We start from the raw sequence: 27,113 nt of genomic DNA, 5'->3' as shown, positions 1-27,113 counted from the left end.
GTTTGGGAGGAACTTGATTATCGGCTTGATGTCTGCCGAATCACTAAAGGGGCACATATCGAACATTTGTGAATGCCTAAAAAAACTTTCTGAGTTTTTGTATGTGTGTGCAAAGCATTGTGAAAATATCTCAAATAATAAAGTTATTGTAGAGCTGTGAAATCGCTTCAGTCATTTGTAATAACCCTGTATAACTGTAGCGACGCGAGCATTTATTAAACACAAAACACACAGAAAGGAATTAGAAATACTATGCTGTCATCGAAATTCCGTAAAAACAACATTCTTTTGTCATCTATAGCCCACACAGTATCAGCTCCTGTATGATAACAGGCCCGCATCTCGTGGTCGTGCAGTAGCGTTCTCGCTTCCCACGCCCGGGTTCCCGGGTTCGATTCCCGGCGGGGTCAGGGATTTTCTCTGCCTCGTGATGGCTGGGTGTTGTGTGCTGTCCTTACGTTAGTTAGGTTTAAGTAGTTCTAAGTTCTAGGGGACTGATGACCATAGAAGTTAAGTGCCATAGTGCTCAGAGCCATTTTTTTGTATGATAACAAATCGCTTTCTGAATCTCAACCATTTCAATCACTTGAAATCCCACGTTTGACTCCAATTTAAAACATTTCCTGTTTTCGTAGAGTCGTTCAAAACCTCATTTTTATACATTCGGTATCCGGATAATCTCGCGGCAACCTTTCCCCCCTTCTTCCACTTTCCTTCAACTGTCGGTTCTTGTGATTTTGCAAAGAAACTAATCTCTCTCGGCATATAACACGCACAATAGGAAATATAGTCGTACGACACACACGTACAAATTTATTTATATCAGGTAACACGGATAACAAACAGTAATCAAAAAGAAAGAAAAAAAATATACGTGAACACACGAGGAAAATTCTTATACCGATCGAGATGGCGCAGTGGTTAGCACACTATACTCGCATTCGGAAGGAAGACGGTTGAAATCTACGTCCGGCTATGCTGATTCAGATTTTCCATGATTTCCCTAAATCGCTTCAGGCAAATGCCGGGACGTTTCCTGTGAAAGGGCACGGCCGACTTCCTTCCTCATTCTCCCCTAATGCGATGGGACCGATGACCTAGCTGTATGGTCCCCCCCCCCCCCCCAAATGAACCAAACAAAATTCTCCTACCACCCATGATCGCCAGTGGCTTGTTAATCTAAAGCAACATTAAAAGTTCTGGAGTACCACATCCGCTTGTCGTATAAAATGATACAACATGTGGGGAACTTGCAGGAATAGATAAACCAAATTATTTCAAATGTTTTACAGATCTCCTTCACGGGTTCACTGAGTGCATTGGCAGTGTGGCGCTACGATCCCCAGCTGTTGATCCACTGTGCCTTCCAGAATGACGAGATCACCCACGAAATGCTCTCCGGCCTGGAGAAAAAAAAAATGGTTCAAATGGCTCTGAGAACTATGGGACTTAACTTCTGAGGTCATCAGTCCCCTAGAACTTAGAACTAATTAAACCTAACTAACCTAAGGACATCACACACATCCATGCCCGAGGCAGGACTCGAACCTGCGACCGTAGCGGTCGCTCGGTTCCAGACTGCAGCGCCTAGAACCGCACGGCCACTCCGGCCGGCACTTGCGTGTCGATGGGAATGAAATGGTGTTGATGAGGACAACACAACACCAAGTACCTGAGCGGAGAAAGTCTCCGACCCATCCGGGAATCGAACCCGGGCCTTTGGTTATGACATTCCGTCGCGCTGACCACTCAGCTACCAGCGGCGGACACTGAACGGTTATTGCACGTTAATTTCCGACATCGGCGATGGTGGACAGCGTATTTGACGTCATATCGACGACGTCTTTGTGGTAAAGATGAGGGGACATGATTAGGACAACACAAACACCCAGTCATCGGGCGAAGAAAAACTCCATCTTGGCCGAGAATCGAACTCAGTACTCCACGATCTAGGGACAGCGACGGTAAGCACTAGACAACGTATTGCGTGGATTGCCAGGATAATGGAGAAGTACAACGTGAAAACCACTTTGCCCTCGGCGTTTAAAATCAAGAACATTGTTTGTGTCAGACGGAGACCACCTTGGGATCCGGGCAACTGGCGTGTACAGCATCAGCTACAGGCAGTACATCGGGCACCTGCAGCTGTGGATGTAGCCGTGCTGCAAGGGAGAGGTGACAAGCGTCGTCCAAGCCGACAAGTCTACAATGACATAGCACATCAATACCGAAGGCATTGAAGAGCTTCATTATTCCACGAGGCTACGTTTTAAATTGTTTTGTTCGCACCACTAGTTTCGCACATTGCCCATTATCTACAGTCCGCCTCGGCAACTCAGTGGTCAGCGCGATGGAATGCCATGCCAAGCGGCCCGGGTTCGATTCCCGGCTGGGCCGAAGATTTTTCTGGATGTTCTGTTGTCACATCATCATCATCATCATCATCATCATCATCATCATCTCATCCCCATCGACGCGCAAGTCGCCGAAGTGGCGTCAACTCAAAACACTTGCACTAGGCAAATGGTCTACCTCACGGGAGGTCCTAGCCACACGACATTTTATTTCAGTACATACAGACGAATGGAAAAACTAGTAGAAGCCGACCTTGGGGAAGATCAGTTTGGATTCGGTAGAAATACTGGAACACGTGAGGCAATACTGACCTTACGACTTATCTTAGAAGAAAGATAAAGGAAAGGCAAACCTACGTTTCTAGCATTTGTAGACTTAGAGAAAGCTTTTGACAATGTTGACTGGAATACTCTCTTTCAAATTCTGAAGGTGGCAGGGGTAAAGTACAGGGAGCGAAAGGCTATTTACAGTTTGTACAGAAACCAGATGGCAGTTATAAGAGTCGAGGGGCATGAAAGGGAAGCAGTGGTTGGGAAGGGAGTAAGACAGGGTTGTAGCCTCTCCCCGATGTTATTCAATCTGTATATTGAACAAGCAGTAAAGGAAACGAAAGAAAAATTCGGAGTAGGTATTAAAATCCATGGAGAAGAAATAAAAACTTTGAGGTTCGCCGATGACATTGTAATTCTGTCAGAGACAGCAAAGGACTTAGAAGAGCAGTTGAATGGAATGGATGGTGTCTTGAAGGGAGGATATAAGATGAACATCAACAAAAGCAAAACGAGGATAATGGAATGTAGTCGAATTAAGTCGGGTGATGTTGAGGGTATTAGATTAGGAAATGAGACACTTAAAGTAGTAAAGGAGTTTTGCTATTTGGGGAGCAAAATAACTGATGATGGTCGAAGTAGAGAGGATATAAAATGTAGACTGGCAATGGCAAGGAAAGCGTTTCTCAAGAAGAGAAATTTGTTAACATCGAGTATAGATTTAAGTGTCAGGAGGTCATTTCTGAAAGTATTTGTATGGAGTGTAGCCATGTATGGAAGTGAAACATGGACGGTAAATAGTTTGGACAAGAAGAGAATAGAAGCTTTCGAAATGTGGTGCTACAGAAGAATGCTGAAGATTAGATGGGTAGATCACATAACTAATGAGGAAGTATTGAATAGGATTGGGGAGAAGAGAAGTTTGTGGCACAACTTGACCAGAAGAAGGGATCGGTTGGTAGGACATGTTCTGAGGCATCAAGGGATCACCAATTTAGTATTGGAGGGCAGCGTGGAGGGTAAAAATCGTAGGGGGAGACCAAGAGATGAATACACTAAGCAGATTCAGAAGGATGTAGGTTGCAGTAGGTACTGGGAGATGAAGAAGCTTGCACAGGATAGAGTAGCATGGAGAGCTGCATCAAACCAGTCTCAGGACTGAAGACCACAACAACAACAACAACAACAACATACAGACGTGCTTACAGCGCCCTTGTTTCGTCAAAAAATGACGTACCGTGCATATTTCTGCAGAGGACTGTAGACAACGCCTTCACCTCGTAATGATTATTACAAATCGCACTGGATACAAGGCCTGTTCAAAAAAATTGCGGAACTTTGTCCATAACATTTTTCTGCGCTTGCCCGTTACTTATTGTGCATGGTCTCCTTCGAGATATTCTCCTCCACAATTGATACACGGGTTCCAACGCCGTTTCCACTTCCGGAAGCAGTCTTCGTACTACCCATCTTGCTGGATCGCGAGAAGCGCCGAGTGCGAATTTTCTTTTATCTCGTCTGTCGTTGCAAATCTTCATCCTTTCAGCAGGTTTTCAACTATGGAAATAAAAAAAAATCCACAGATGCCAGGCCTGCAGAGTACGGCTGACGCAACACAGTGATTTTGTTTTTTGTGCAACGGTCACGCACCAACAGAGATGAATGTGCGGGCGCGTTATCGTGACGCAAGAGCCACATTTCAGGCCTTTTCCTTCTAACATTTTCTGGCAGGCGTCGCAACAAGTCCCGATAGTACCACGGAATAACGGACTGTTCCTCTGGCCCGAATTCATGATCAGCTAATGCTTCAAAGTCAAAGAAAACTATCAGCTTGACTTTGCCATTTGACCTGACGAGTTACTTTCGGTCTTGGAGAACAGTTCGCGACCAGAATGAGATTTTCACTCTGCAGTGGAGTGTGCGCTGATATATAACTTCCTGGCAGATTAAAACTGTGTGCCGGACCGAGACTCGAACTCGGGACCTTTGCCACGTAGGAGACTAGGTACTGGCAGAATTGGTGCTGTGAGGACGGGTCGTGAGTTGTGCTTTGGTAGCTGAGATGGTACAGCAATTGCCCTCGAAAGGCAACGGTCTCGACTTCGAGTCTCGGTCCGGCACACAGTTTTAATCTGCCAGGAAGTTTCATTCCGCGACCCTTTTTGAAGACTGAACCTTGGTCTCTACACCATACCCGTAGACCCACGTCTCATACCAGTTATGATTCTCTCAACGAACACTTGGTTCTCATTTGCGAGATCAAAAAGCTCTTCGCAGATTGCGAGGCGGAGGTCTTTCTGGTCTTGACTCGTGAGCCGTGGGACGAACTTGGCGGTAACACGATACGTTCCAAAGTGTTGCGTCAGGATCTATGACGTGATCCAACAGAAATGTCAGATTCTTCATAAATCTCTCGGACAGTCAGTCTTCGATTGGCATTCTCATTTTCGTTGAAGTTGAGCGTCGTCGGTAAATGTTAATGGGCGTCCTGAATGAGGGTCATCTTTAATTTTCGTCGAGCCATTTGTACAACTAGTGAACCACGCGTAACAGGGAGTACGGCATATGCACTCATCACCGCAGGCTTCTTGCATCTGTAAAGGTTTTCTGAAGTTTCAAGCAAAACTTAGTGAAAGGCGTTGCTCGTCTAACTCTGCCATCTCTAAATTATCGACCGCTACGGTCGCAGGTTCGAATCCTGCCTCGGGCATGGATGTGTGTGATGTCCTTAGGTTAGTTAGGTTTAAGTAGGGCCTAGTTCTAAGTTCTAGGGTACTGATCACTACAGATGTTAAGTCCCATAGAGCTCAGAGCCATTTGAACCATCTAAATTCCAAAACTGTGCGACACACCGTTCTACTCAATACAGCACTGAACAATAACTAAGAAACATACAACGATGAAACTTCCGTCAGTTACACACCAAACACAGGCGTGTGCAGGGATGCCAAACGCATTTCGCTCCAAAGCGCCATTCGTGCGAAATTACGAATGCTGCCGAATTTTTTGAACAGGCCTCGTACTCTTGTCAGTGCATGGTTGTGATGTTTTGACGAAATAAGGATCATGTAAGCACATCTGTCCCTGTGTACGCTCTTGAGAATGAGCAGTTCCCGGAATTGATAGTGCAAATGAAATAATCTAAATCACTTTGTTGTGAAAAACGTCCTTCTTCAAATTCAATGAGGCTGTGGGACCAACCCGGAAGAATCTGACTAACGAAGGTGATATGTCTGTTTTGGAAAAGACTAAGGTACTGTGCCGCACCGATGGGGTCATCAAAGAAAATGGTTCAAATGGCTCTGAGCACTATGCGACTTAACTTCTGAGGTCATCAGTCGCCTAGAACTTAGAACTACTTAAACCTAACTAACCTAAGGACATCACACACATCCATGCCCGAGTAAAAAAAATGTGGAACGCTTCACGATTTTGCGTGTCATCCTTGCGCAGGGCCATGATAATCTTCTCCGTATCGTTCCAAATTTAGTATATGTACCGCCAAAGCGAGTACGTCATCAAAGAGGCGCTGGGAATAAGAGTTCATGACTATCTTGTGAATCACGACAGCGGTTTCCAACTTAGTTCCACATGGGAAGTGACGTCAGCGAAAATACGTCGGGGACGCTCTGGTGTGGAAGCAGCGGAAACGACAATACCGAAACTCGGGGCCCCGAACGGCCTTCCACGCTGCCGGGGCGTGGGGGCATAACCACCCACTACACTTCCGGCTGATTAGCAATTAAATGTACCGTGTACCTCTAGTTCCCTGTTGCGCGGTAAAGACACCTACTCTGAACAATAAATGAGATCCGTGAAATGTGGGGGCAGTTGTAACCGAATCGCCATTGCTCTGTACTTCTAGCAATGACAACAAGATGAAAAACTTCGTTTAAGGTTAAATGAATATAAAATTTGGCTGGTGGAATTACCGTAGTTAGTTAAACAAGGAAAAAGTTATAAATTTAGTTAGTGAATCAATGAAAATTAATTGTCGCCAGCTCACTACGTGATCAAAATTAATGCATCTGTAACTGCTGTCTGTTAATACTGAGAAACTTAACGTTAGAATAGTCGGTTCTGTTGCAAGGCGAAACAGCCAAAACTGGTAAATATTGCTCTAGCATGATTTGAAATGGATATTTCACAATGAACAAATACCTTTCAGTTAGCTAGCAGCTCGTGGAGATCAAGTAGTAACAATCAAAGAACAACAAAATAACATTGTTAGTAAACAGGCACTTCATCGCAAAAATTCGTTACGTCACTCAAGATTGATGCTTACTGTCTTTAATTTTACTCAAAAGTTTATTTATGTTTATTGATTACTAAATGCTATAATTAAGCTTAAAATTTGTCGTAGTGATATAGCGTCTTTCAATAATCATTTTCCTGTGAATTACAGCCGCGTAATTTGCAAAGTCAAAATTTGGATTGCAAAAGAATGACAAAGTTTTGATATGATTCTACTCACTCATTGGTTTCTTGTAGCTTCAACTTTTATTAATCTTTATTGACAGTTACTGCTGATCACATTGTGCAATTACATCTGTTACTCGCTCGAGGCGCTAACACATATTTCTGACTGATTGCACTTGGCTAAAATTGAAAACTTATGTATCCACAAAAAGGTACAACAAAAAATACTGTTTACTGGATTTTCCTTGTTAAGCTCTGTCTTTGGAATTACTGTTTACAAGACTGAAGAACTTACGTTAATAATTTTTTTTGCAAATTATTGAAATTTTAATCACCGTTACTTCATCAGTAAAACCACTGTAATAGTTTGTCAATCAATAGGACGCTCTCGGATCATCAGTAATGGATAAGATGGATCCTACTTAGGTATTTTATCTTAGGTAAAATTGAAGGCCAACAGTTTAGTATAAATCATAATTGTTCAAACAAAACATGAAATACGACGGTGGCTAGCCATATACAAGACTGAGCAAGTAATTAGCTGGTTCTCACTTCAGGGTGAGGTGTCGCTGGTGCAATGTAAGGCATTGTTCGTTGACAATGTGTGGCACAGACTCTTCTTTGTGTAGCTCCATAACAAATGGAGTTGGGCACACAGTAACGTATGCCTTGCGATTACATACTTTAGCACCACTGCTTTACGATCATTTCTCAACAAAAGAACCGCAGCGTAACTCGATCCTACTTCTCCTCTCAACACAATTTTTTTAAGAATAAAAGCATATTACTAGCATGAAATAATGTAATCAATAATTTATTGAAGACGAGTACTAGAAAATCTCAAATATCCTACTATGTGGGGAATTTTCGGGGAATCTGGTAATTTTTCTCCTCACATTTGCGGAATTTCTTTTAGATTTTTGGGGAATTTGGATTATTGGCATTGGTAAACGCTGCGCAGGAGAGCGTTGAGAGGAGCAGTAGGATCCTGCGCAGCGTTTACCAATGCCAATAATCCAAATTCCCCAAAAATCTAGAAGAAATTCCGCAAATGTGAGGCGAGAAATTTTCAGATTCCCCGAAAATTCCCCACATAGTAGGATATTTGAGATTTTCTAGTACTCGTCTTCAATAAATTATTGATTACATTATTTCATGCTAGTAATATGCTTTTATTTTTAAAAAAATTAAGTATTTACAAGAAAAAAACAGAAATCCAAGTAATTCGAAAGACTACAAAAATGTTTTTTATTGAGCGTGAAGCTTTGCTCTACATATGCACTCAACAGATTTTTCTCGCATGTGCTCAGCTGTTATGTTCAGAGTCGCTTAATTAATACCTGTATATAAAAGAGTATTTATGTACCTTGTTTATGTGATATTGCTTGAATTCTCCTCTATAAAACTCACTCTGAGCTCAAGGTCTTGAAGATAATTAGAATAACACCAGCAACAAACTCGCTAACCATCAAATATGGTTCAAACGGCTCTAAGCACTATGGGACTTAACACCTGAGGTCATCAGTCCCCTACACTTAGAACTACTTAAACCTAACTAACCTAAGGACATCACACACATCCATCCCTGCGGCAGGATTTGAACCTGCGACCGTAGTAGCAGCTCGGTTCCGGACCGAAGCGCCTAGAACCGCTCGGCCACAGCGGGCGGCCACTAACCATCAAATTATCGATGTAACACCTGCGGTATATTAATAAATAGTAAAACATTAAAATCCCCACACATTCCCCGCATAATACCAATCACCACAAAATCCGCAATCGAACTGAAATTCCCCACAGTTTGGGAAATTTCTCACGAATTGGCAACGCTGCTACTACGTTCTGCTCTCAGTGTTGCCAACTCTAAAAAACCCGAGTCGCTAGATTCAATATCAAAAGTCGCTAGAAAGTCGCTAAAACTGATTTTACAAGGGGTGTACTGAAAATTTCGTGCTGTGAATGGAGCAATAAGCCAGTGGGGGCGGGGGGGGGGGGGGGTCAATGAAATATTAATAAAAATTGTCTCATACCTAATTGCTATATTGCCTTAATTAAATGACGCATACTTATAAAATACACTAACGTTTAATTAAACATGTTATCATAATTGAGGCAACACGTAAATTGTTGTTTCAATCACAGTAGTCAAATATACTAGAAATATACAACTATATTTGTAACAAAAGAAAGCAAGAATTCAAATTAGGTTACAAAATATATACATACCGGTATGTGAGCTATTCATCGTCGTCACTCAGAAGATCGAATAACTCTTCTGTTTCATGCTCTGAGAGAACTGTAGTTGGTATTCACTGAGGCGTGTGAAACTGCAAGCTGAAGAGAGTGACAAATGCAACGGATCACTACCAAATGCTTCAAGCCATATTCTCTCTTGAGTTGTTCGTAAAGCCCATTGTTTATTCCAACTATTGCAGAAGCATTATCTGTGCCAATTCCTACCATATTAGCGATTGGAAGTTTGCGATCTTTCAAAGAATTCACAAGAACAGCAGCCAGATTTCTTGCGTCTGCAGTTTCTACTACAGCGAGTTTGATAAATGCTGATCTAATGGTTTGGTTGTTTACACTATAGTACCGTACAACGATGCCTAGCATTTTAGATATTGATACATCTGTGGATTCATCTATTAGTACACTGTATTTTTGGTCACTTATATCTTCAACCAATTATTGTGTAAAATATGGAGCCAAAACTTCTGTTACAATGTTAGTGCACTTTGTATGATGTAATTGCATGTTTTATCACCGGAAAACACCTTCTTGCACAGTATTGCTAAATGATCTACAGCTAAAATAGAACAATATTAAGCAATAAATAAAGAAAGGGCGGCTTCCTCTCTGCTTGCTATTCTAACTGTAGTTTTCGGAACAATTTTCACAGGTAAGGTGGTTTGTGTTTTTTTTTTTAATCAATTTTTTGTTTATGCTGAATAGTTTTCGAATGCTTTCTAATATAATACAATTTAGCATAAAACTCCGTTGCACGTACTTGACATCTTGCCTTGGATAAGTCTCCAGCGACTGGTTTCAGCCACCCATTGAATTCAGGTTCTGCTTCCCACGCATCCCGATATTTTTGAGCGTACTGCTTCTTCTTCTTCTGCGGTAAATCCATTATGTAAGCCACCACAACATAAGTTTCACCAATTTATAATCACTGAAAATACATTCAAATTCAGGCGAACTAGAGGTCATGAAACAATCTACTCACTCGGTAAGTCGATATCACTCCTACTGTTCATTGTTTAAAACGTAATAATGTCTGATATACCCCCACCGAATTGTTCTTGCATTACCACTGTGCATGTGTTAATAATTTGACTGCGAGTTAACATTTCCAAAAATTAGAGATTGCTGGACAGAAATGTATTTTATTGTACTTAATATTACGTATGTTTTTTGTCAATTATAAAAATAAAGGGAGTTCAAAAGTTGAAGAATTATAGATCGATACGCTATCGACGATAACAGGTTAGTGGGTAATGAATTATGAATTGTTCTATAGTCAAGGTTTTCTTACTCTGTAGGCAATTCCGACATTCAGGTTTACTAAATGCTGAACAATGCTACATGATCCGCTAAGAACTTGTTAAAATCTTAGTTTTGTTACTGAAAATACTGGACCATACTAGTTTTGATTTGTACTTCAAAAGTCGTCAGTACTCCAAAAGTCGCCAGATAAGTCGCTAAATAATTTTTGTCGCTAAAAAGTTTTTTTTGTCGCTAAGACGAAGGCAATAGTCGCCATTTCTAGCGACAAAGTCGCTAAATTGGCAACACCGTCTGCTCTGCACTGATTGTGAGCTTAACAGCTGGCGCGCTTTCGCGACCAACGATAATGCCACTGCCAGTTCACTACATGTACTTCCTGACAATATCGCAGCGTCCTGACTAAGCCAGCGTGTCTACTTGCAACTAACTTACAAGGAATAATTATTTATCTATCTGTACAATGAGAAAAAAAATGCATTTCCTCATACAAACATTAGTACACTTATTTACAAACTTTGCTTCATAGAAAAAATACATCGAAAAGTAAAATTGCAAGGAAAAATTGGTAGCCCACAGAGTTGTGTCATAGAGGGGTGCACCTTCACGTCTTTTCTAGTCACAGGAGCCTGCGGTACAGCATCTACAAAGGAACTAACTGGACGGGAACACGACACTTCACCTGGAGATGACGACTGGGAAACTTGTCGTCGAGATGTTGCGACAAAACGCCACACCGCCACGCCTGATAACCCGAGAAGCGTTCACCAATGAAAACCGCTAAGAAAGTCTGCATTTGCACTAGTGTTGCATATGGATATAGACACCTACATCACTCTGTTTTGTGTAGTTTTTGGTGATAGAGTATTGCAATATTTCCCACGGTTGTGAAACTTACTTCACAGAAACAGACGTAACGGGGGCAAGAAACCGAATAAATCATAATTAAATTTAACTCAGCAGCTGGCCACTGGAGATCACGTGTCCCTTCACTAAACGTCTCAAAAAGTACTCCTCAGTCCTTGGAGTTGGGGTTCACGCTGAAAGTAACAGATCTGCCATCATATATCCTAAAGTCAGAAACAGCTGTCTTTGCTGTCGACGTACGAGGGTTGGAACTTAAATAGTGGCAATTATTTATCCACAACCGATACAAAAGAGTTACATGTTTGCACCTGTTACTGTCCTTCAAAGTAGTCACCAGCCTTGTGTAGAACCCGTTGGCAGTGATGTGGAAGGCGTAGTATACCGTTAGCAGAGCCTGTTCTGTTGATGGTGCAAATGGACCGGTCTACTGCCTGTCGAATCTCTGGAGCAGTTCTGAATCTTCGGAGCCGGCCAATGTGGCCGAGCGGTTTTTAGGCGCTTCAGTCTGTGTGTGATGTTCTTAGATTAGTTCGGTTTAAGTAGTTCTAAATCCTAGGGGACTGATGAGCTCAGATGTTAAGTCCGATAGTGGTCAGAACCATTTGAACCATTTTGAACCATCTTCGGAATCAAATCAAAGTCATAAGGACTCTTAAGTCCGGGGAGTATGGTGGATGGTACAGTACTTCACAGTCCCATCGACCGAACAGAGCAGACACAGCTTGCGCTGTATGTGTCCGCGCATTGTCGTGCAAAATGATGGGTGGGTTGCGTAGAAAGTGTCGCCGCTTCTTTCACAAAGCTGGTCGCAGGTGATGCTCCAAAAACGAACAGTAATACTGTGCATTGACGGTCTGCCGTGGAGGAACGTAATGCGTCAGGATAACATCGTCGCATTCGTACACGAGAATCACCATAACTTTCACCATACTGGGGCTCTGACGCACTTTCGGCTTTCGCGGCCACCCATAATGACGCCATTCGTTGGACTGGCATTTCTGTTTCGACTCGTACGATGTGGGCCATGTCTCATCGAGTCTTACGGTACGGCGTAAGAAAGCCTCTCCTTCGCGCTCATAGCGCTCCAAGTGCGTCCGAGCAGCGTCGTAACGCATCCATTTCTGCCTTTCCGTCAAGTCATGCGGAACCCATCGTGATGCAATTTTTTGCATGCCCAGGCGTTCCTTCAGGGTGCGAAGCAAAGTAGTATGCGCTAGTCCGGTTTCGTGGGAGAGCTCACGAATCGTATGGCGTCGACCACTGGCCACTACCGCGGTAACAGCATGCACTTTTTCCCCAGAGACACTAGGACGACCTGCCCGATGCATGTCTGCCACAGTCAGGCCCCCACAACCGCACGAGTGGTCGACTGTGAAGAGCGGACAAATTGAATAGCTGGCCGGCGGCCATTAGAGTGGTAAACTGACGCGCGGATTTCGAATGTTTATACATCGCTTTTGGTTATAAAATTCCTTCCCTACAGTTAGGTCACAAACATAATGCCTCGTTTAAATACATTACTACAATATAGTTCTTAATTTATGAACAAACAGCAACTAGTCACTGTTTATGAATTTATGTTACGTAGTACATGGAACCTGCCGTAGCTAAAAGTTATGCACTGGACCCCTAGCATTTTTCGTAGTTCATTTACGATTGATATACGCAAAATGCATCAAAATACTCGAAGATTTGCCCACTATGTTAATAGATATTTTCTGACTCTACCTTGATTTAGATTTTATGACGAAAAGTGCGTTATATATGGCGTAGTGCTTTGGCAACTCACGACCAAATTATCAAGTTTCAACCTAACCTAGACCATGAAAACACTACCCATCAGCCAGCTACAAGAAACAAGACTTCAGGCAGGCATCCAGTATCGCATTAGTCACAATATTTACTTTCGAAGATGTACACTTCAGTTTATATGTGTGGTTTTTTTCATATAATAAATAAAACTCAACAACTGTTCCATCGAGAGAAGTTGTGAAATCAGATTACAATTACACACATTCAGTTGCATTTTATAACGATAAAAACCTGCTAACTCAAATTTCGTGTTGCTTGCAACTCAACTTTTATAGTTGAAATATAATGTGGTTCACAAAGAAAAATTTATCTTCTGCTGTATATGGTCTGGAAAACGAAAGATGGACGGAACAGCATCATCTTTCAGCTTTCTGCGATTTACGTAATTTTCAAGGAAACAACTTTCTTCAAAATGATCGGAACATATAAAATGGTGTTCTGTCGGTCGGAAATCTTGCCTACTGACAACGTGTAACCATTTTTGTAACAGCTGTGGTTTTGAGAAAGGAAACCTGCAAATATATGCACAGACATTATGCTAATACCGTGTTACAAAAACATTTACTAAGCAAGTGCACTGACATACAAAACAACTTAAAATATCCACATACCTGTGAAATGTAATATTTGTTCCTTTCTCGAATTTATTTGTACAATTAATCGCTGCACAACTCTTCACCATTGTACTTCTTTTGATTGGAACGTACAGACAGTAGAATTACGAGTAACAAATACTGTATGTACGCCCCAACAAATATACAACGTTGAATCAGGGTCTTCATAAACAACAGTACTACACAACACATCAGACTACAACCACTATAGTAGGCCGGAGTGGCCGAGCGGTTAAAGGCGCTACATTCTGGAACCGCACGACCGCTACGGTCGCAGGTTCGAATCCTGCCTCGGGCATGGATGTGTGTGATGTCCTTAGGTTAGTTAGGTTTAAGTAGTTCTAAGGTCTAGGGGACTTATGACCACAGCAGTTGAGTCCCATAGTGCTCAGAGCCATTTGAACCATTTTACAACCACTATAATGGCGTCCAGCCGAAGGTTCAAATTATCCCGCGACTGCAGCGCCATCAGTGAGTCTAGTTATTTTTACAAGGTCTTTGGCCACAGTTTGCCGACCTTCGTTGAAGGCTTTTACCCAATGTGCCACTGGCAATGCCGATTCCCCGCACGCCTCTTGAAGACCTTGTTGACACTGTCGTGTTGTACGGCCTCTGGCACATTCAGTCTTGATCCAACTCCGTTGTTCCTGTTTCGAAACTATAGTGGCACCGTTACGTTACACCGCTCGCTCACAAGTGGCTGTCTTTCCATCGATTGTGGGCACCCCAGTGACGTGGGACGGACGAGTCCATTTTCTCGGAGGTGAGACAGATATGGCAACAACGTGTGCTATCAGCGACAACAGTAGAGTCAATTGCATAGTGTTTCCACAGCAGTGTTGCCACTATTTAACTTCCAACCTACGTATTATAACCAAACCTAATGGAGTAACTCTAACAAGGGAATGGTCAGACTTCTCATGCCGAAACATGTATTGATTTTTTTAGCACTGTTATTTAACTGTGCAAAAGGTCCGTTTGCAAAATTGTAGCTGCTGACATGAACTGGAAGTCCCTAAAAAAAAAAATCACGAACATGGCTGTGTTTCCTGCTTGGCCCTTGCACTGACGGCTGGTCACCCCTGGAAATGGCGAGTCGCGAGCGTTGTGCGCATGGTCGGGAAGAGCGGCCGTCTTACCGCGGAGTTCACTAAAGAGGAATATCGCTGCAAGGTTTTGGTGGAAAGGGGGAACGAATATTCGTTTCTGTGGCATGTACGTCCTTTTAATTTCTGGTACGTATTTCGAAACATACCGTCCTGAAACTGGTTAGAGATATGAAAGATGTTCTGTACATGTTCATCTATACTCCGCAAGCCACTTTACGGTGAACATTCAATCTCCCCTCACAGGTGATGGCGAACCCTGTAAATGTTCTGCTGCTTGCCATAGAGATATACCACAGACGCCAAATGAAGCAATCAACAGAAAACACGCGTGAAGACTATGTGTTGTGCGACATGGTTGTGAAACTTCTCGACGAGCATGTAAATGGCGCAGACATGTGGCTAGAAACAACTGGAACACTCGATATTACAGACTGTGACTCTACAGACGGCGAAGACGCCGACGAAAGTTGCACTCGTGAAGACTCTTCGAGTGATAGTGCCGCGTACCATCATCAATTATCTCCGATAGTAACACCAGCAACTACAATTACCTTATCAGACAAAGAAAAAGCGGTGACGTATTGGTTGAACGAAAGTGGTAAGAAACGCCTACGTGTCAGTACTGTTCAAAATAAGTATCGCTTTGTCCGTTCTGAACGTGAATTGTATAGATGGAAAAAGCAAGTCGCTCGACGACGTAATAGTCGACTGGAAATTGCGACGGAGATAAATGCGCGACTTTTTGAGTTATTTACCGATGCCAGACAACAGTCATTTGGTGTGAGCAATACAACTTTGAGTGACTGGGCGTTAGAGATTGTCAACGCGATAGGCGCTAAAGAATTTACAGCTTCTCAAAGTTGGATTAGTCGCTTCAAAAGATCACATAAAATTGTGGCAAGAAAAACAACAAAATTTTTATCGAGAAACAGGTCGGAAAGTGAAGTGACACAAATCGAAATGATAGACGCTTTTCTTACGAATGAAAAAAATAAGATCGCTAGTTTTAGTGAGTCATACGTGTACAATGCAGATCAGTCAGGTTTTCAAAAAGAAATGCGTGCGAAAAGAACACTGTCATTCAAACGGGAAAAACATATTAAGGCGATTGCACAGTCCACGACTGCACTCACCCATTCATACACTATAATGCCCATAATTAGTCTGGATGGTTCATTGCTGCCTAAAATTTGTGTGTGTCTTCAAGAACCAACTGGACGTTTTGGACCACGTGTCAAAAGAACAATGTTCTACGCAAACAGTCTTGTAGTAGACGCATCGAAGTCTGGAAAAATGGGAAACGAAAATGTTACACTTTTCATACGTCATGCTTTTCTTCCGTTCTGCGGGAACAAATCTCTTCTCCTTCTAGATTCGTGGTCAGGTCATAAAACGTCTGATTCATTAAAAGCTGTATTTCGAGCACACCCTGACAAAGAAGTAGAGATGCTTCAGATTCCACCAGGCACGACCAACGTAATTCAACCTTTAGACAGAGAATTCTTCCGCCAGTGGAAGGCATTTTACAGAAAACTAACAGAGAAAATTATTGTGTGCTGATCACTGCAATTTCCTGTCTATCACCGTGACAATATTCTCAAGCTGCAATCAGTAGTACATTATCAATCTTCCTCCCCACGATTTCAGAATTTGATTAAATATGCGTGGCACTCCTCGAAATATGCCTGATTCATTCCTAACACCAGCCCAGTTTTGTCTACGGACATCTAACAACGTCTGTGATTCGCAGGGCTGTCATATGTCGTCTTTACTTGTATGTTCTTGGTGCACAAAAAACCTATGTTTTGAACAATGTATCAATGTTTCGCATTTTTGCGGTAATTACAAGAAATAAAATTTGGACGTGTTCTAAACCGTATATTTATTTGTGTCTATTTCATAGCTATTTGGAAAGAATGTCGTAGATAACATATCAGCCATATTTGTCAACGAATGTTTAATTATCATACGATCGCTTTCACTGGGGGAATCAGCTCTCTCACCGCTGTGGCAAGAGAGCGGCGCGTAGCTAACGCCACCTTGTCCCTAGATGGCGTTGGTATAACGTAGCGAGAGAGGTCAGGATTGTACAAGAGGCAGTTATAAGCGTGGAAACAATGCGACAATAATGTCTTACTTCATAAAATTGTTTACAGGCTTCCAGGTCATGTCAGCAGCTAAAATTCTGCATACAGACTTCTTGCAACGTTAACTCACAGTGGTAAAAAAAGCAACACAGGTTTCGACATGACAAGTCTGACCATTCCCTTGTAAGAGTGGAAAAAGTAAACAAAATAATCTTGAAAATTAGTAACCGTTCCGCTGCAACCGTTTAATAAAAGATAATACGTACAGGGATTGGACAAAAATATGGAAACACTACAGGAAATGCGTGCTTGGACACAAATGCAGATGTTATTCAAGCCTGCATGTGGCGCCGTCATTTGGTGGGATGAGTGTTATTCCACACTGTTTTTGACTTCTGGCCGATCTGACGTCGCAAGGGTGAAATATAGCGAGGGTTCATTGATTATTTGTGCCGCCATATCGTGGAGTCCCATGGGGTCCATGGTTTTCCTGCAAAGTGCCTTAGATACTAACGATTATGGGGTCATTTCAACTGGTCAGTTCTGTCCCATGGTACAATGTTTGTTCCCCAGTGGTAATGCTGTGTTCTAAGATGGCAGGACACATGTTCGGGCAGCTCGAGTCGTCCAGGACTGATTTCGTGAGCAGGAGGATTGTCGCATCTGCCCTGGTCACCACAATTACCAGATCTCAATATTACTCAGCCCTTGTTGTCTACTTTGCAGAGAAGGGTGTGATCGCTATTCACGTCCATCAACGTCATCTAAACTTTTTACTATTTTGTAGGAAGAATGATATGAGATTCCATTGAAAACTACGCAGGGCCAGTATTTACCCACTGCGAGAGGACTGTAAGCTGTTTTGAGTGCCAACAAGTTTCATACACAGTATTAGGCATGATAATTTATGGTGCTCGTGTTTCGATATTTTTGTCTACGCCCTTTGCAATTCTGTACCGCACAAGGCCTGACTACTGACCGTCGGAAATAATGCATGAGGGCAAATCAGTAAATGAATCAGAATATTCTAAATTTTAGGTTGTTATCTACACTCCTGGAAATGGAAAAAAGAACACATTGACACCGGTGTGTCAGACCCACCATACTTGCTCCGGACACTGCGAGAGGGCTGTACAAGCAATGATCACACGCACGGCACAGCGGACACACCAGGAACCGCGGTGTTGGCCGTCGAATGGCGCTAGCTGCGCAGCATTTGTGCACCGCCGCCGTCAGTGTCAGCCAGTTTGCCGTGGCATACGGAGCTCCATCGCAGTCTTTAACACTGGTAGCATGCCGCGACAGCGTGGACGTGAACCGTATGTGCAGTTGACGGACTTTGAGCGAGGGCGTATAGTGGGCATGCGGGAGGCCGGGTGGACGTACCGCCGAATCGCTCAACACGTGGGGCGTGAGGTCTCCACAGTACATCGATGTTGTCGCCAGTGGTCGGCGGAAGGTGCACGTGCCCGTCGACCTGGGACCGGACCGCAGCGACGCACGGATGCACGCCAAGACCGTAGGATCCTACGCAGTGCCGTAGGGGACCGCACCGCCACTTCCCAGCAAATTAGGGACACTGTTGCTCCTGGGGTATCGGCGAGGACCATTCGCAACCGTCTCCATGAAGCTGGGCTACGGTCCCGCACACCGTTAGGCCGTCTTCCGCTCACGCCCCAACATCGTGCAGCCCGCCTCCAGTGGTGTCGCGACAGGCGTGAATGGAGGGACGAATGGAGACGTGTCGTCTTCAGCGATGAGAGTCGCTTCTGCCTTGGTGCCAATGATGGTCGTATGCGTGTTTGGCGCCGTGCAGGTGAGCGCCACAATCAGGACTGCATACGACCGAGGCACACAGGGCCAATACCCGGCATCATGGTGTGGGGAGCGATCTCCTACACTGGCCGTACACCACTGGTGATCGTCGAGAGGACACTGAATAGTGCACGGTACATCCAAACCGTCATGGAACCCATCGTTCTACCATTCCTAGACCGGCAAGGGAACTTGCTGTTCCAACAGGACAATGCACGTCCGCATGTATCCCGTGCCACCCAACGTGCTCTAGAAGGTGTAAGTCAACTACCCTGGCCAGCAAGATCTCCGGATCTGTCCCCCATTGAGCATGTTTGGGACTGGATAAAGCGTCGTCTCACGCGGTCTGCACGTCCAGCACGAACGCTGGTCCCAACTGTGGCGCCAGGTGGAAATGGCATGGCAAGCCGTTCCACAGGACTACATCCAGCATCTCTACGATCGTCTCCATGGGAGAATAGCAGCCTGCATTGCTGCGAAAGGTGGATATACACTGTACTAGTGCCGACATTGTGCATGCTCTGTTGCCTGTGTCTATGTGCCTGTGGTTCTGTCAGTGTGATCATGTCATGTATCTGAGCCCAGGAATGTGTCAATAAAGTTTCCCCTTCCTGGGACAATGAATTCACGGTGTTCTTGTTTCAATTTCCAGGAGTGTAGGACGTCGAATAGCCATCTTGCGTCAGTTCTCAGCGGGACTCATCAGCAGAAGCAGCATTTCCTGAAGATCGCGAAGAGTTGGATCGCCGAAATATCGAGTCAAGTTGATTTTAGGATCCGGCAGCAAACCCGAAGAGACTTTCAAGACATTCAACAGCATATAGGCCACAATCAGTAATACAGTCCACAACACAATTAAAGGATCGCTTTTTCTACACCATCCCTAATTGTCTCTTATTGTGATGCATTGGCGGACTCGCATTCGGGAGGACGACGGTTCAGACCTGCATCCCGCCATCCAGATACAGGTTTTTGTGTTTCTGTGTTTTTATTCTAAATTTTTCCACGCAAATGTCGGGAGGTTTCCCTTGAAACGGGGTGGCCGATTTCCTTCCCCATCCTTGACACAATCCAAGCTTGTACTCCGTCGCCGGCCTGAGTGGCCGAGCGGTTCTAGGCGCTTCAGTCTGGAGCCGCGCGACCGCTACGGTCGCAGGTTCGAATCCTGCCTCGGGCATGGATGTGTGTGATGTCCGTAGGTTAGTTAGGTTTAAGTAGTTCTAAGTTCTAGGGGACTGATGATCTCAGAAGTTAAGTCCCATAGTGCTCAGAGCCATTTGAACCATTTGTACTCCGTCTCTAATGACCTCGATGTCGACAGGACGTTTGTTCATTCCTTCCTTCGTAAGTTTGAAATATGGCTCAGTGGTGCCTGCAAACTGCTTCTGTACTGATGCAAAAGTGCCCCCAGGTTTGGCGATGCGCCTAACACCAACATGTTGACAGAAGTTCACGTCAGGTTAAGGTGGATTAACAATGTCACATTGGCACCAAATTGCGTCAAAAGTCTGCCCAACCCCACCGTGGACGTGTCACTCGATGGGGAAGTCGTCACACCCCCTGTTACTGACATTTCACCCCTTCTTTTGGCTCCTCTGTGACAGAGGTCAGAACCCCGACATCCAGCGTTGAAACAACCCGGCTTTCATAAGGGTGGCCGAGAAAAATATTTCACACACACTGTCGTTCAGAGTCGACACGAAAATGGCTCAGGGAGTGGCATTAAGGATGTCAATGAAACCACCCCTTACATTTAGGCTCTGATTGCCACACATTACGCCGTCTGAAACGACAGTTCGGAATGTGATGAGAAGCAGGACGACACCCTTCACAACCTCCGACAGTGCCTTCACCCGCCAGGCGATTCGTCCCAACTCTAAGGACTTTGTGTCGCTGCGACCCCGTTGAACGTGACTTCAGAGCATAGTGCGACCACAATTTTTGCTCTGCTATACGGGATGGTACGCCATTAGGGACTGTTCAAAACCATTCAACGAAATTTGAACGTGGTCTGGTGCAACAAAGAGTGTTTATGTTCCTTGTGAAGGTGCGTTTACACTGCCATTTGTATCGGCATATGTATGAGATACATGTATATGCGACTTTGCGACATGTATCGCGACTTGTATGAGTTGACAAGTATCAACTTCATACATGTATGAGCGTGCGTTTACACTGGTTGATATGTATCACTGTGCGATAGCTTTCGACGACGATTTGGAAGATTTCACATTTTTATGTGCAGGTACACTTGCTCTTTTGGAAGATGATAGGAAGAAAAGGCGGAGGAAGCGTAGATGGTGGCAGAGAGAGTTTCTCGCGAATTAACGCTAAAGGATGGCGCATATTTTAGAAATTATGTTAGGATGAGTATGGACGATTTCCGCGGTTTGTTATCACTTGTGGCTCCTCTTGTTTCCAAAACCAACACAAACTTTCGGGAAGCGATTCCACCAGAGGATCAGTTGGCAGTGAAACTCCGTTTTTTGGCCACTGGGGATTCCTCTTGAAACCAAGATTTCATTGAAAAACATTTGCATTGTCGCGCGATTGCTAATGCCAACGTCTCACACACGATTGTCGGCATCCGTTGTCAACATTATCACGCGATGCCGCCGGAATAATAGCAAAAAATTGATATACGTGCCAGATGCACGAAAAAATTATAGAATGTATTACATACTCTGATATATATAAAACTTTTACCTTCACTTCTTGGAATAAAACTTGCACAATGGCCTCGCAAACACGAAGAATAATGTTGCATATGGCACTTTTTGATGTTCTACGCAGATACATTAACGTCGAAATGATAGTCGGCACCTCCAAAACTCAAACAGCCGCCAAAGAGCCTGGTACTACGCATGCGCTAATCGTCAAAATAAGCGGCAGGCGACAAGACGACAGGAAATGATAGTACTGCGCATGCGCGAGTTCAATGGTCGCTCATACATGTCGCGTATATGGCCAAAAAGCGATATACAAAATGTATACGCGACATGTATGAGCTCGAGGGTCCGCATACAAGTTCCGTGAATTTTTGTATGAGGTGATGTATCGCGACATGTCAAATTGACATGTCGCTCATACATGTCGCGATACATGTATCCCAGTGTAAACGTACCTTGAGGCTGACAGATGTGTGACTGAAACGCCCGCACCTGTGTTGCACGCTTTAAAACTGTTCCTGTCAGGTACTTCGACGCCCGTTCAGCTGAGTGGCGGCTGTAGCGCCCGAAGGAGGGCAATCCCTTTGACATCGCTTAGGCCGCGTCCTACGTAAGCGACAGAAGCGATCGACAGCGCGCGGCAGCTTCAGGCGACAAAACACAACCGCAGGTATAGCTAAGGCCCGTCCACACGCAAATGTCTGCGCACATCACATCTGCGCAGACAGGTCGTTGCGTGTGGACAGAAGATTTGCACCAACCTGAGGTGTGTGCAAACCTGCAAGTTGGAGGTTTGAGCGAAACCTCTCAAGTCTGTGGGTTCAAACCAAATCTGCGCAGACAAGTTGGAGCGTGTGGACAGGAGATCGCCGCAAATCTGGCGCGAAAACAGCTGTTTGCTCAATCTAATGTTTGTATTTGTGCGCACAGGGCGTTAAAATGGCTGATACTCGTCAGTGTTCTCGAGAGTTTGTAAGTGAATTCATTGAAATACATTGAAACCACCCATGTTTGTGGAAGATTAAAAGTAAAGAATATAGTGACAGAGAGAAAAAGACAGCACCATACACTTCTCTAATTGAAAAATTGCGGGCAGTTGACGCCTCGGCAAACAGAGAAACAGTAATAAAAAAAATAAAAAATTCGTGTGGCGAAATAAATAAAAAAAATTAAATTTATTGGTTTTTTGGAAAAGAGGAGAAATTACGGACATGGAACTGTAACTTTAGAATTTTTGAAGGGCTTTTTTACGGACTGTATTGACCGGCTTGAATGCGGGCAAATTCAGTGCTGCGTGAAATATGCCTGTAATATAATTTACCATTCCGATTAATTATATTTTGAATTCTACGTCATTGTTGATTTAATCAGAGTTCTCACCTTAGACGTAGAATTAGTCCTTCTGCCACAATATTAATTCATTAGTCGCCATCGATGTTCATCTCTTTGTTGACCGTGTGTATCTTCCTAAGTCGGCATCGGTTCACTTCACGAAGACGGTGGAAACCAAGGAATACAATGCTACGTCGCTTTAAATAATTTTCGTAACACTTCGACACTTCTCACTATTTTTTATTCTAACTATATGACTGCCTTTCCGCACACTCCAAAAATCACGTCCATTCTCCACAAGGCAATAATCGAAATTGTCCCTTAGCTCCTTGGAGTATGAAACAAAAGAGAATCCAATGTGAACATTACAAAGATTATAATCTACATGCCTCTCAATTTAATCTTTGGCGCAGCTTTTAAGGTATTGTATGTCTCTGCGTCGGAATGTGTCATTACATGACCGAGACAAAAAGACAGCAGCATACAATTCTCTAATTGAAAAATTGCGGGCAGTTGACGCCTCGGCAAACAGAGAAACAGCAATAAAAAAAAATAATAAAAAATTCGTTGCGAACTGTTTACCGAAAAGAGTTATCCAAAATTCAGAGTAGATCAAGTATACTAGCCAACGTTATGGTATTTTGAACTGCTTGGCTTTCTTGGTGATCAAGAAACGCAAAGACCAAACAGGAGTACAATTGAAGATGAAATTGGAGTGTCAATGTGCGAGGATATGGAACACGACGTAATGTAAAACAATATATTTCACATACGTTTATCAAAAGTTTATTCAAAATAATATATTTGTGTGCAAACATGATAGAAAATTAACTGCTGTTATAAAAAGAAACATGAATATACTTGTCCATGTTTTAGGTTCGTCCTGCAACTCTGGTAGTAAATTTACGTGAGAAAACTGCTTTCGCTTTAGCAGCCACTGTCTACACCATTTTGACCGCTGTCTCTGTTTCCTGCGGTTGGTCCGAATGTTTCTTGCAACACAGATTGCGAACACAGACCACAACAGAACTTCCTCCATTTCTATATTCCAAAATAACTGAATTAAATTTTTGACGTTTACGGGGAGCGCAGTCGCTTGCCACTGATATTTCTTTTCTACACCGACAGATGGCGGGCGATTAGTAGATTGGGGTTTGTGTCGTGTGAACACACCACATTTGCAGCGATCTTTTGCATATGCAGACATCTGCGCCGATGTCTGCGCAGACAGATCGTTGCGTGTGGACCGGGCTTTACGGAGGTGTCCTACGTGAGCGACGTCTCTGTCGCTGTCTGTCTCCCGCTGCAACTGCCGACGTTTGAATTCAAACGTGTTTGAATCTTGCCGCTGCAGCACGCGCGACACAGAGCGACAGCAGTGGAGCGGACGTGACGGCAGCTATGAAATACTTCTCATCCGATTTTAAGAAAATTATTGGGCGAAAAAGTTTGATTCTTCCGCATCTTATAGCTTGATATCTTTAAACGATAAAAGTCTGAATTTATTTTCGTTATTCGTCTTAGTTACTGTGCTGCACGAAACTGAGTACATGGCTGCACAAAATTTTTAAGAATTTGTAGCGGTAAAATCACATTTTCTAGACTTTCCGTATAGTTCTTTTAAGGCCATACATTGTTGTTGTTGTGGTCTTCAGTCCTGAGACTGGTTTGATGCAGCTCTCCATGCTACTCTATCCTGTGCAAGCTTCTTCATCTCCCAGTACCTACTGCAGCCTACATCCTTCTGAATCTGCTTAGTGTATTCATCTCTTGGTCTCCCCCTACGATTTTTACCCTCCACGCTGCCCTCCAATACTAAATTGGTGATCCCTTGATGCTTCAGAACATGTCCTACCAACCGATCCCTTCTTCTGGTCAAGTTGTGCCACAAATTTCTCTTCTCCCCAATCCTATTCAATACCTCCTCATTAGTTATGTGATCTACCCATCTAATCGCCAGCATTCTTCTGTAGCACCACATTTCGAAAGCTTTTATTCTCTTCTTGTCCAAACTATTTATCGTCAACGTTTCACTTCCATACATGGCTACACTCCATACAAATACTTTCATAAACGATTTCCTGACACTTAAATCTATCTTGATGTTTAAAAATTTCTCTTGTTCAGAAAAGCTTTCCTTGCCGTTGCCAGTCTACATTTTATATCCTCTCTACTTCGACCATCATCAGTTATTTTGCTCCCCAAATAGCATAACTCATTTACTACTTTAAGCGTCTCATTCCCTAATCTAATTCCCGCACATTGGGTACGAAATGTAACCAATATATCTAAATTGTATTCAAAGTTGAGACCGGAATGATATGTCTCTTCATTGTTGAGATATTGGTTGTTATATCCGCGGACGGGCCGTTCGCGGCGCGTCCGAGCCTTCCCTGCGCTTCGGGAAGCAAGTAATCATAAAAACCGTCGTTTCTCATAAACGGTTCAAGATATCGAAATGACGAATTTTTGAAATGACTGCACGCGGAAGGGACTATTTTGTGGTATGATTAACACTGATATGTGTTTGTAAACGCGTGAGCAGAGCGGAAACAAGACTTCCCATAAATTACACCATGAGGTTTTGTACGAATTTTCATAGCCAAAAAAAGAGAGAGAAACAGGTAAACGGAGTATCAAAGTGACCAGCGTGAGATCTAGTTTGGCATGAAAATATTTAACTGCTTGAAAGTAATCGGGGTAATTAACAAAAGCTTAATTATTGAGTTGAAGAAAAACTGAAATAATTCACGAAAAACTGCTGCCGAGCTATGTAAATTGTCAAAAATTTCATCTGTTCAAGGCCTAGGCCGGCCGCTGTGGCCGAGCGGTTCTAGGCGCTTCAGTCCAGAATCGCGCTGCTGCTACAGTCGCAAGTTCGAATCCTGCCTCGGGCGTGGATGTGTGTGATGTCCTTAGGTTAGTTAGGTTTAAGTAATTCTAAGTCTAGGGGACTGATGACTTCAGATGTTAAGTCCCATAGTGCTTAGAGCCATTTCAACCTTTTTTTTTTCAAGGCCTAGCTATTTTGCACTTAAAAAGATACATTGTTGCGGTATTTAAATGTCAACGAGGCTTCCTTCGAATCAAGTACGTTAGGAAGGCAAACGAGAAGTCAGTAAGGTAATGGTTTCTGGGTAAATTTGAAAATAAAAAATCAAAGAAATCAGTCAAATATTTAATGAAATGATTTGTGTAAAAGAGATAAGTAGATCAGAGAAACGATCTACATGTGTTTGAATGATGCTCGAAATCATGAACAAAAATCATGTGCACCTTAATATTTCATACTTTGAGACAAATCATTACACAAAACGTTTTACTTTCTTTTCAAAAATTTTGTATGCTTTACTTTTACAGACTGTTTAGATTAATTGAAACGCTTGGCCTTACCACTGATTGCTTACGTTCGCATCATCAAATATCTGTAAAATTTGATGGTTCGCTGTAATTTATAAGGAATTTAATGTGTGCGATATACTGGGACAGGTGTGTATACACCTATAGATCAAGTTCTTTGGCAAGACCTTAAAAATACACTTAGCGATGCAGTGTAAACAGTATACACAAAATTTAGTGTACACAATTGTAACTGAGTCAGTTAAAATATAAGAAGTATCCGGAATCGAACCCGCGACCTTCCCACGGCACTTAGGCACGAGACGCTAACGCTACTTTTACACCACAGCTAGCTGCTATTTCTGCATGCACTGTTATTTCTGCATGTCAATCTGTGCATTTATCTGGGTATTTATGGTATTTATGTAGTCAGTCATTCTTCCGCATTTATTGGCTGTTAAAAGTTATTGATCATGTAGAAAACAATCGTATTTAATTTATTGATGAGATAGTCAAATGCTCCTCTGCTCACTCACGTGTATTCGAATAATTTGTCTGGTGATTTTCGTAGTTGATGATACTTATGAAATTGTCCATGGAGATTCTTCCCTTTGTAAAATTTCATGCAGAGCATTCCTTTCCAGTTTATTTTCTTAAGTAAACCTAATTTTGTAGCCTTGCTCTCCAGCTACAGTGTTCTACAGTTCAGGGGCGCCGTTTTATAGAAAGAGCTGGTTGGCTCTAAGCAGCCATCTCGTAGCGCGACATTTTCGCTCGCACACAGGACACCTAAGCGTTTCGCCCGATGCTGCTGCTTGTCGCTAGAGTGTCTCGTATCCAGAATTCGCTCGCTGTCGGTCGCGTCTGTCGCTCACGTAGGACACGCCCTTAGGAGGACATCGCGGTTCTGACCTCC

At 43.3% G+C, this 27,113-nt stretch overlaps 1 protein-coding gene and 1 non-coding gene across 2 annotated transcripts in view; one reads left to right on the top strand and one right to left on the bottom strand.

Moving 5' to 3' along the window:
* LOC126106729 (uncharacterized) overlaps positions 1 to 27,113 on the top strand; it is a 167,628-nt gene that overhangs the window by 47,211 nt on the left and 93,304 nt on the right. The gene's annotated exons all lie outside the window — the stretch shown is intronic.
* LOC126107082 (U6 spliceosomal RNA) lies at positions 6,033 to 6,138 on the bottom strand. Its single transcript, XR_007523496.1, has one exon. It is a non-coding gene; the product is annotated as a U6 spliceosomal RNA (small nuclear RNA).

Source organism: Schistocerca cancellata, chromosome 10, assembly GCF_023864275.1.
Source record: "Schistocerca cancellata isolate TAMUIC-IGC-003103 chromosome 10, iqSchCanc2.1, whole genome shotgun sequence".
NCBI lineage: Eukaryota > Metazoa > Arthropoda > Insecta > Orthoptera > Acrididae > Schistocerca > Schistocerca cancellata.
This window is presented reverse-complemented; position numbering and strand designations above follow the sequence as displayed.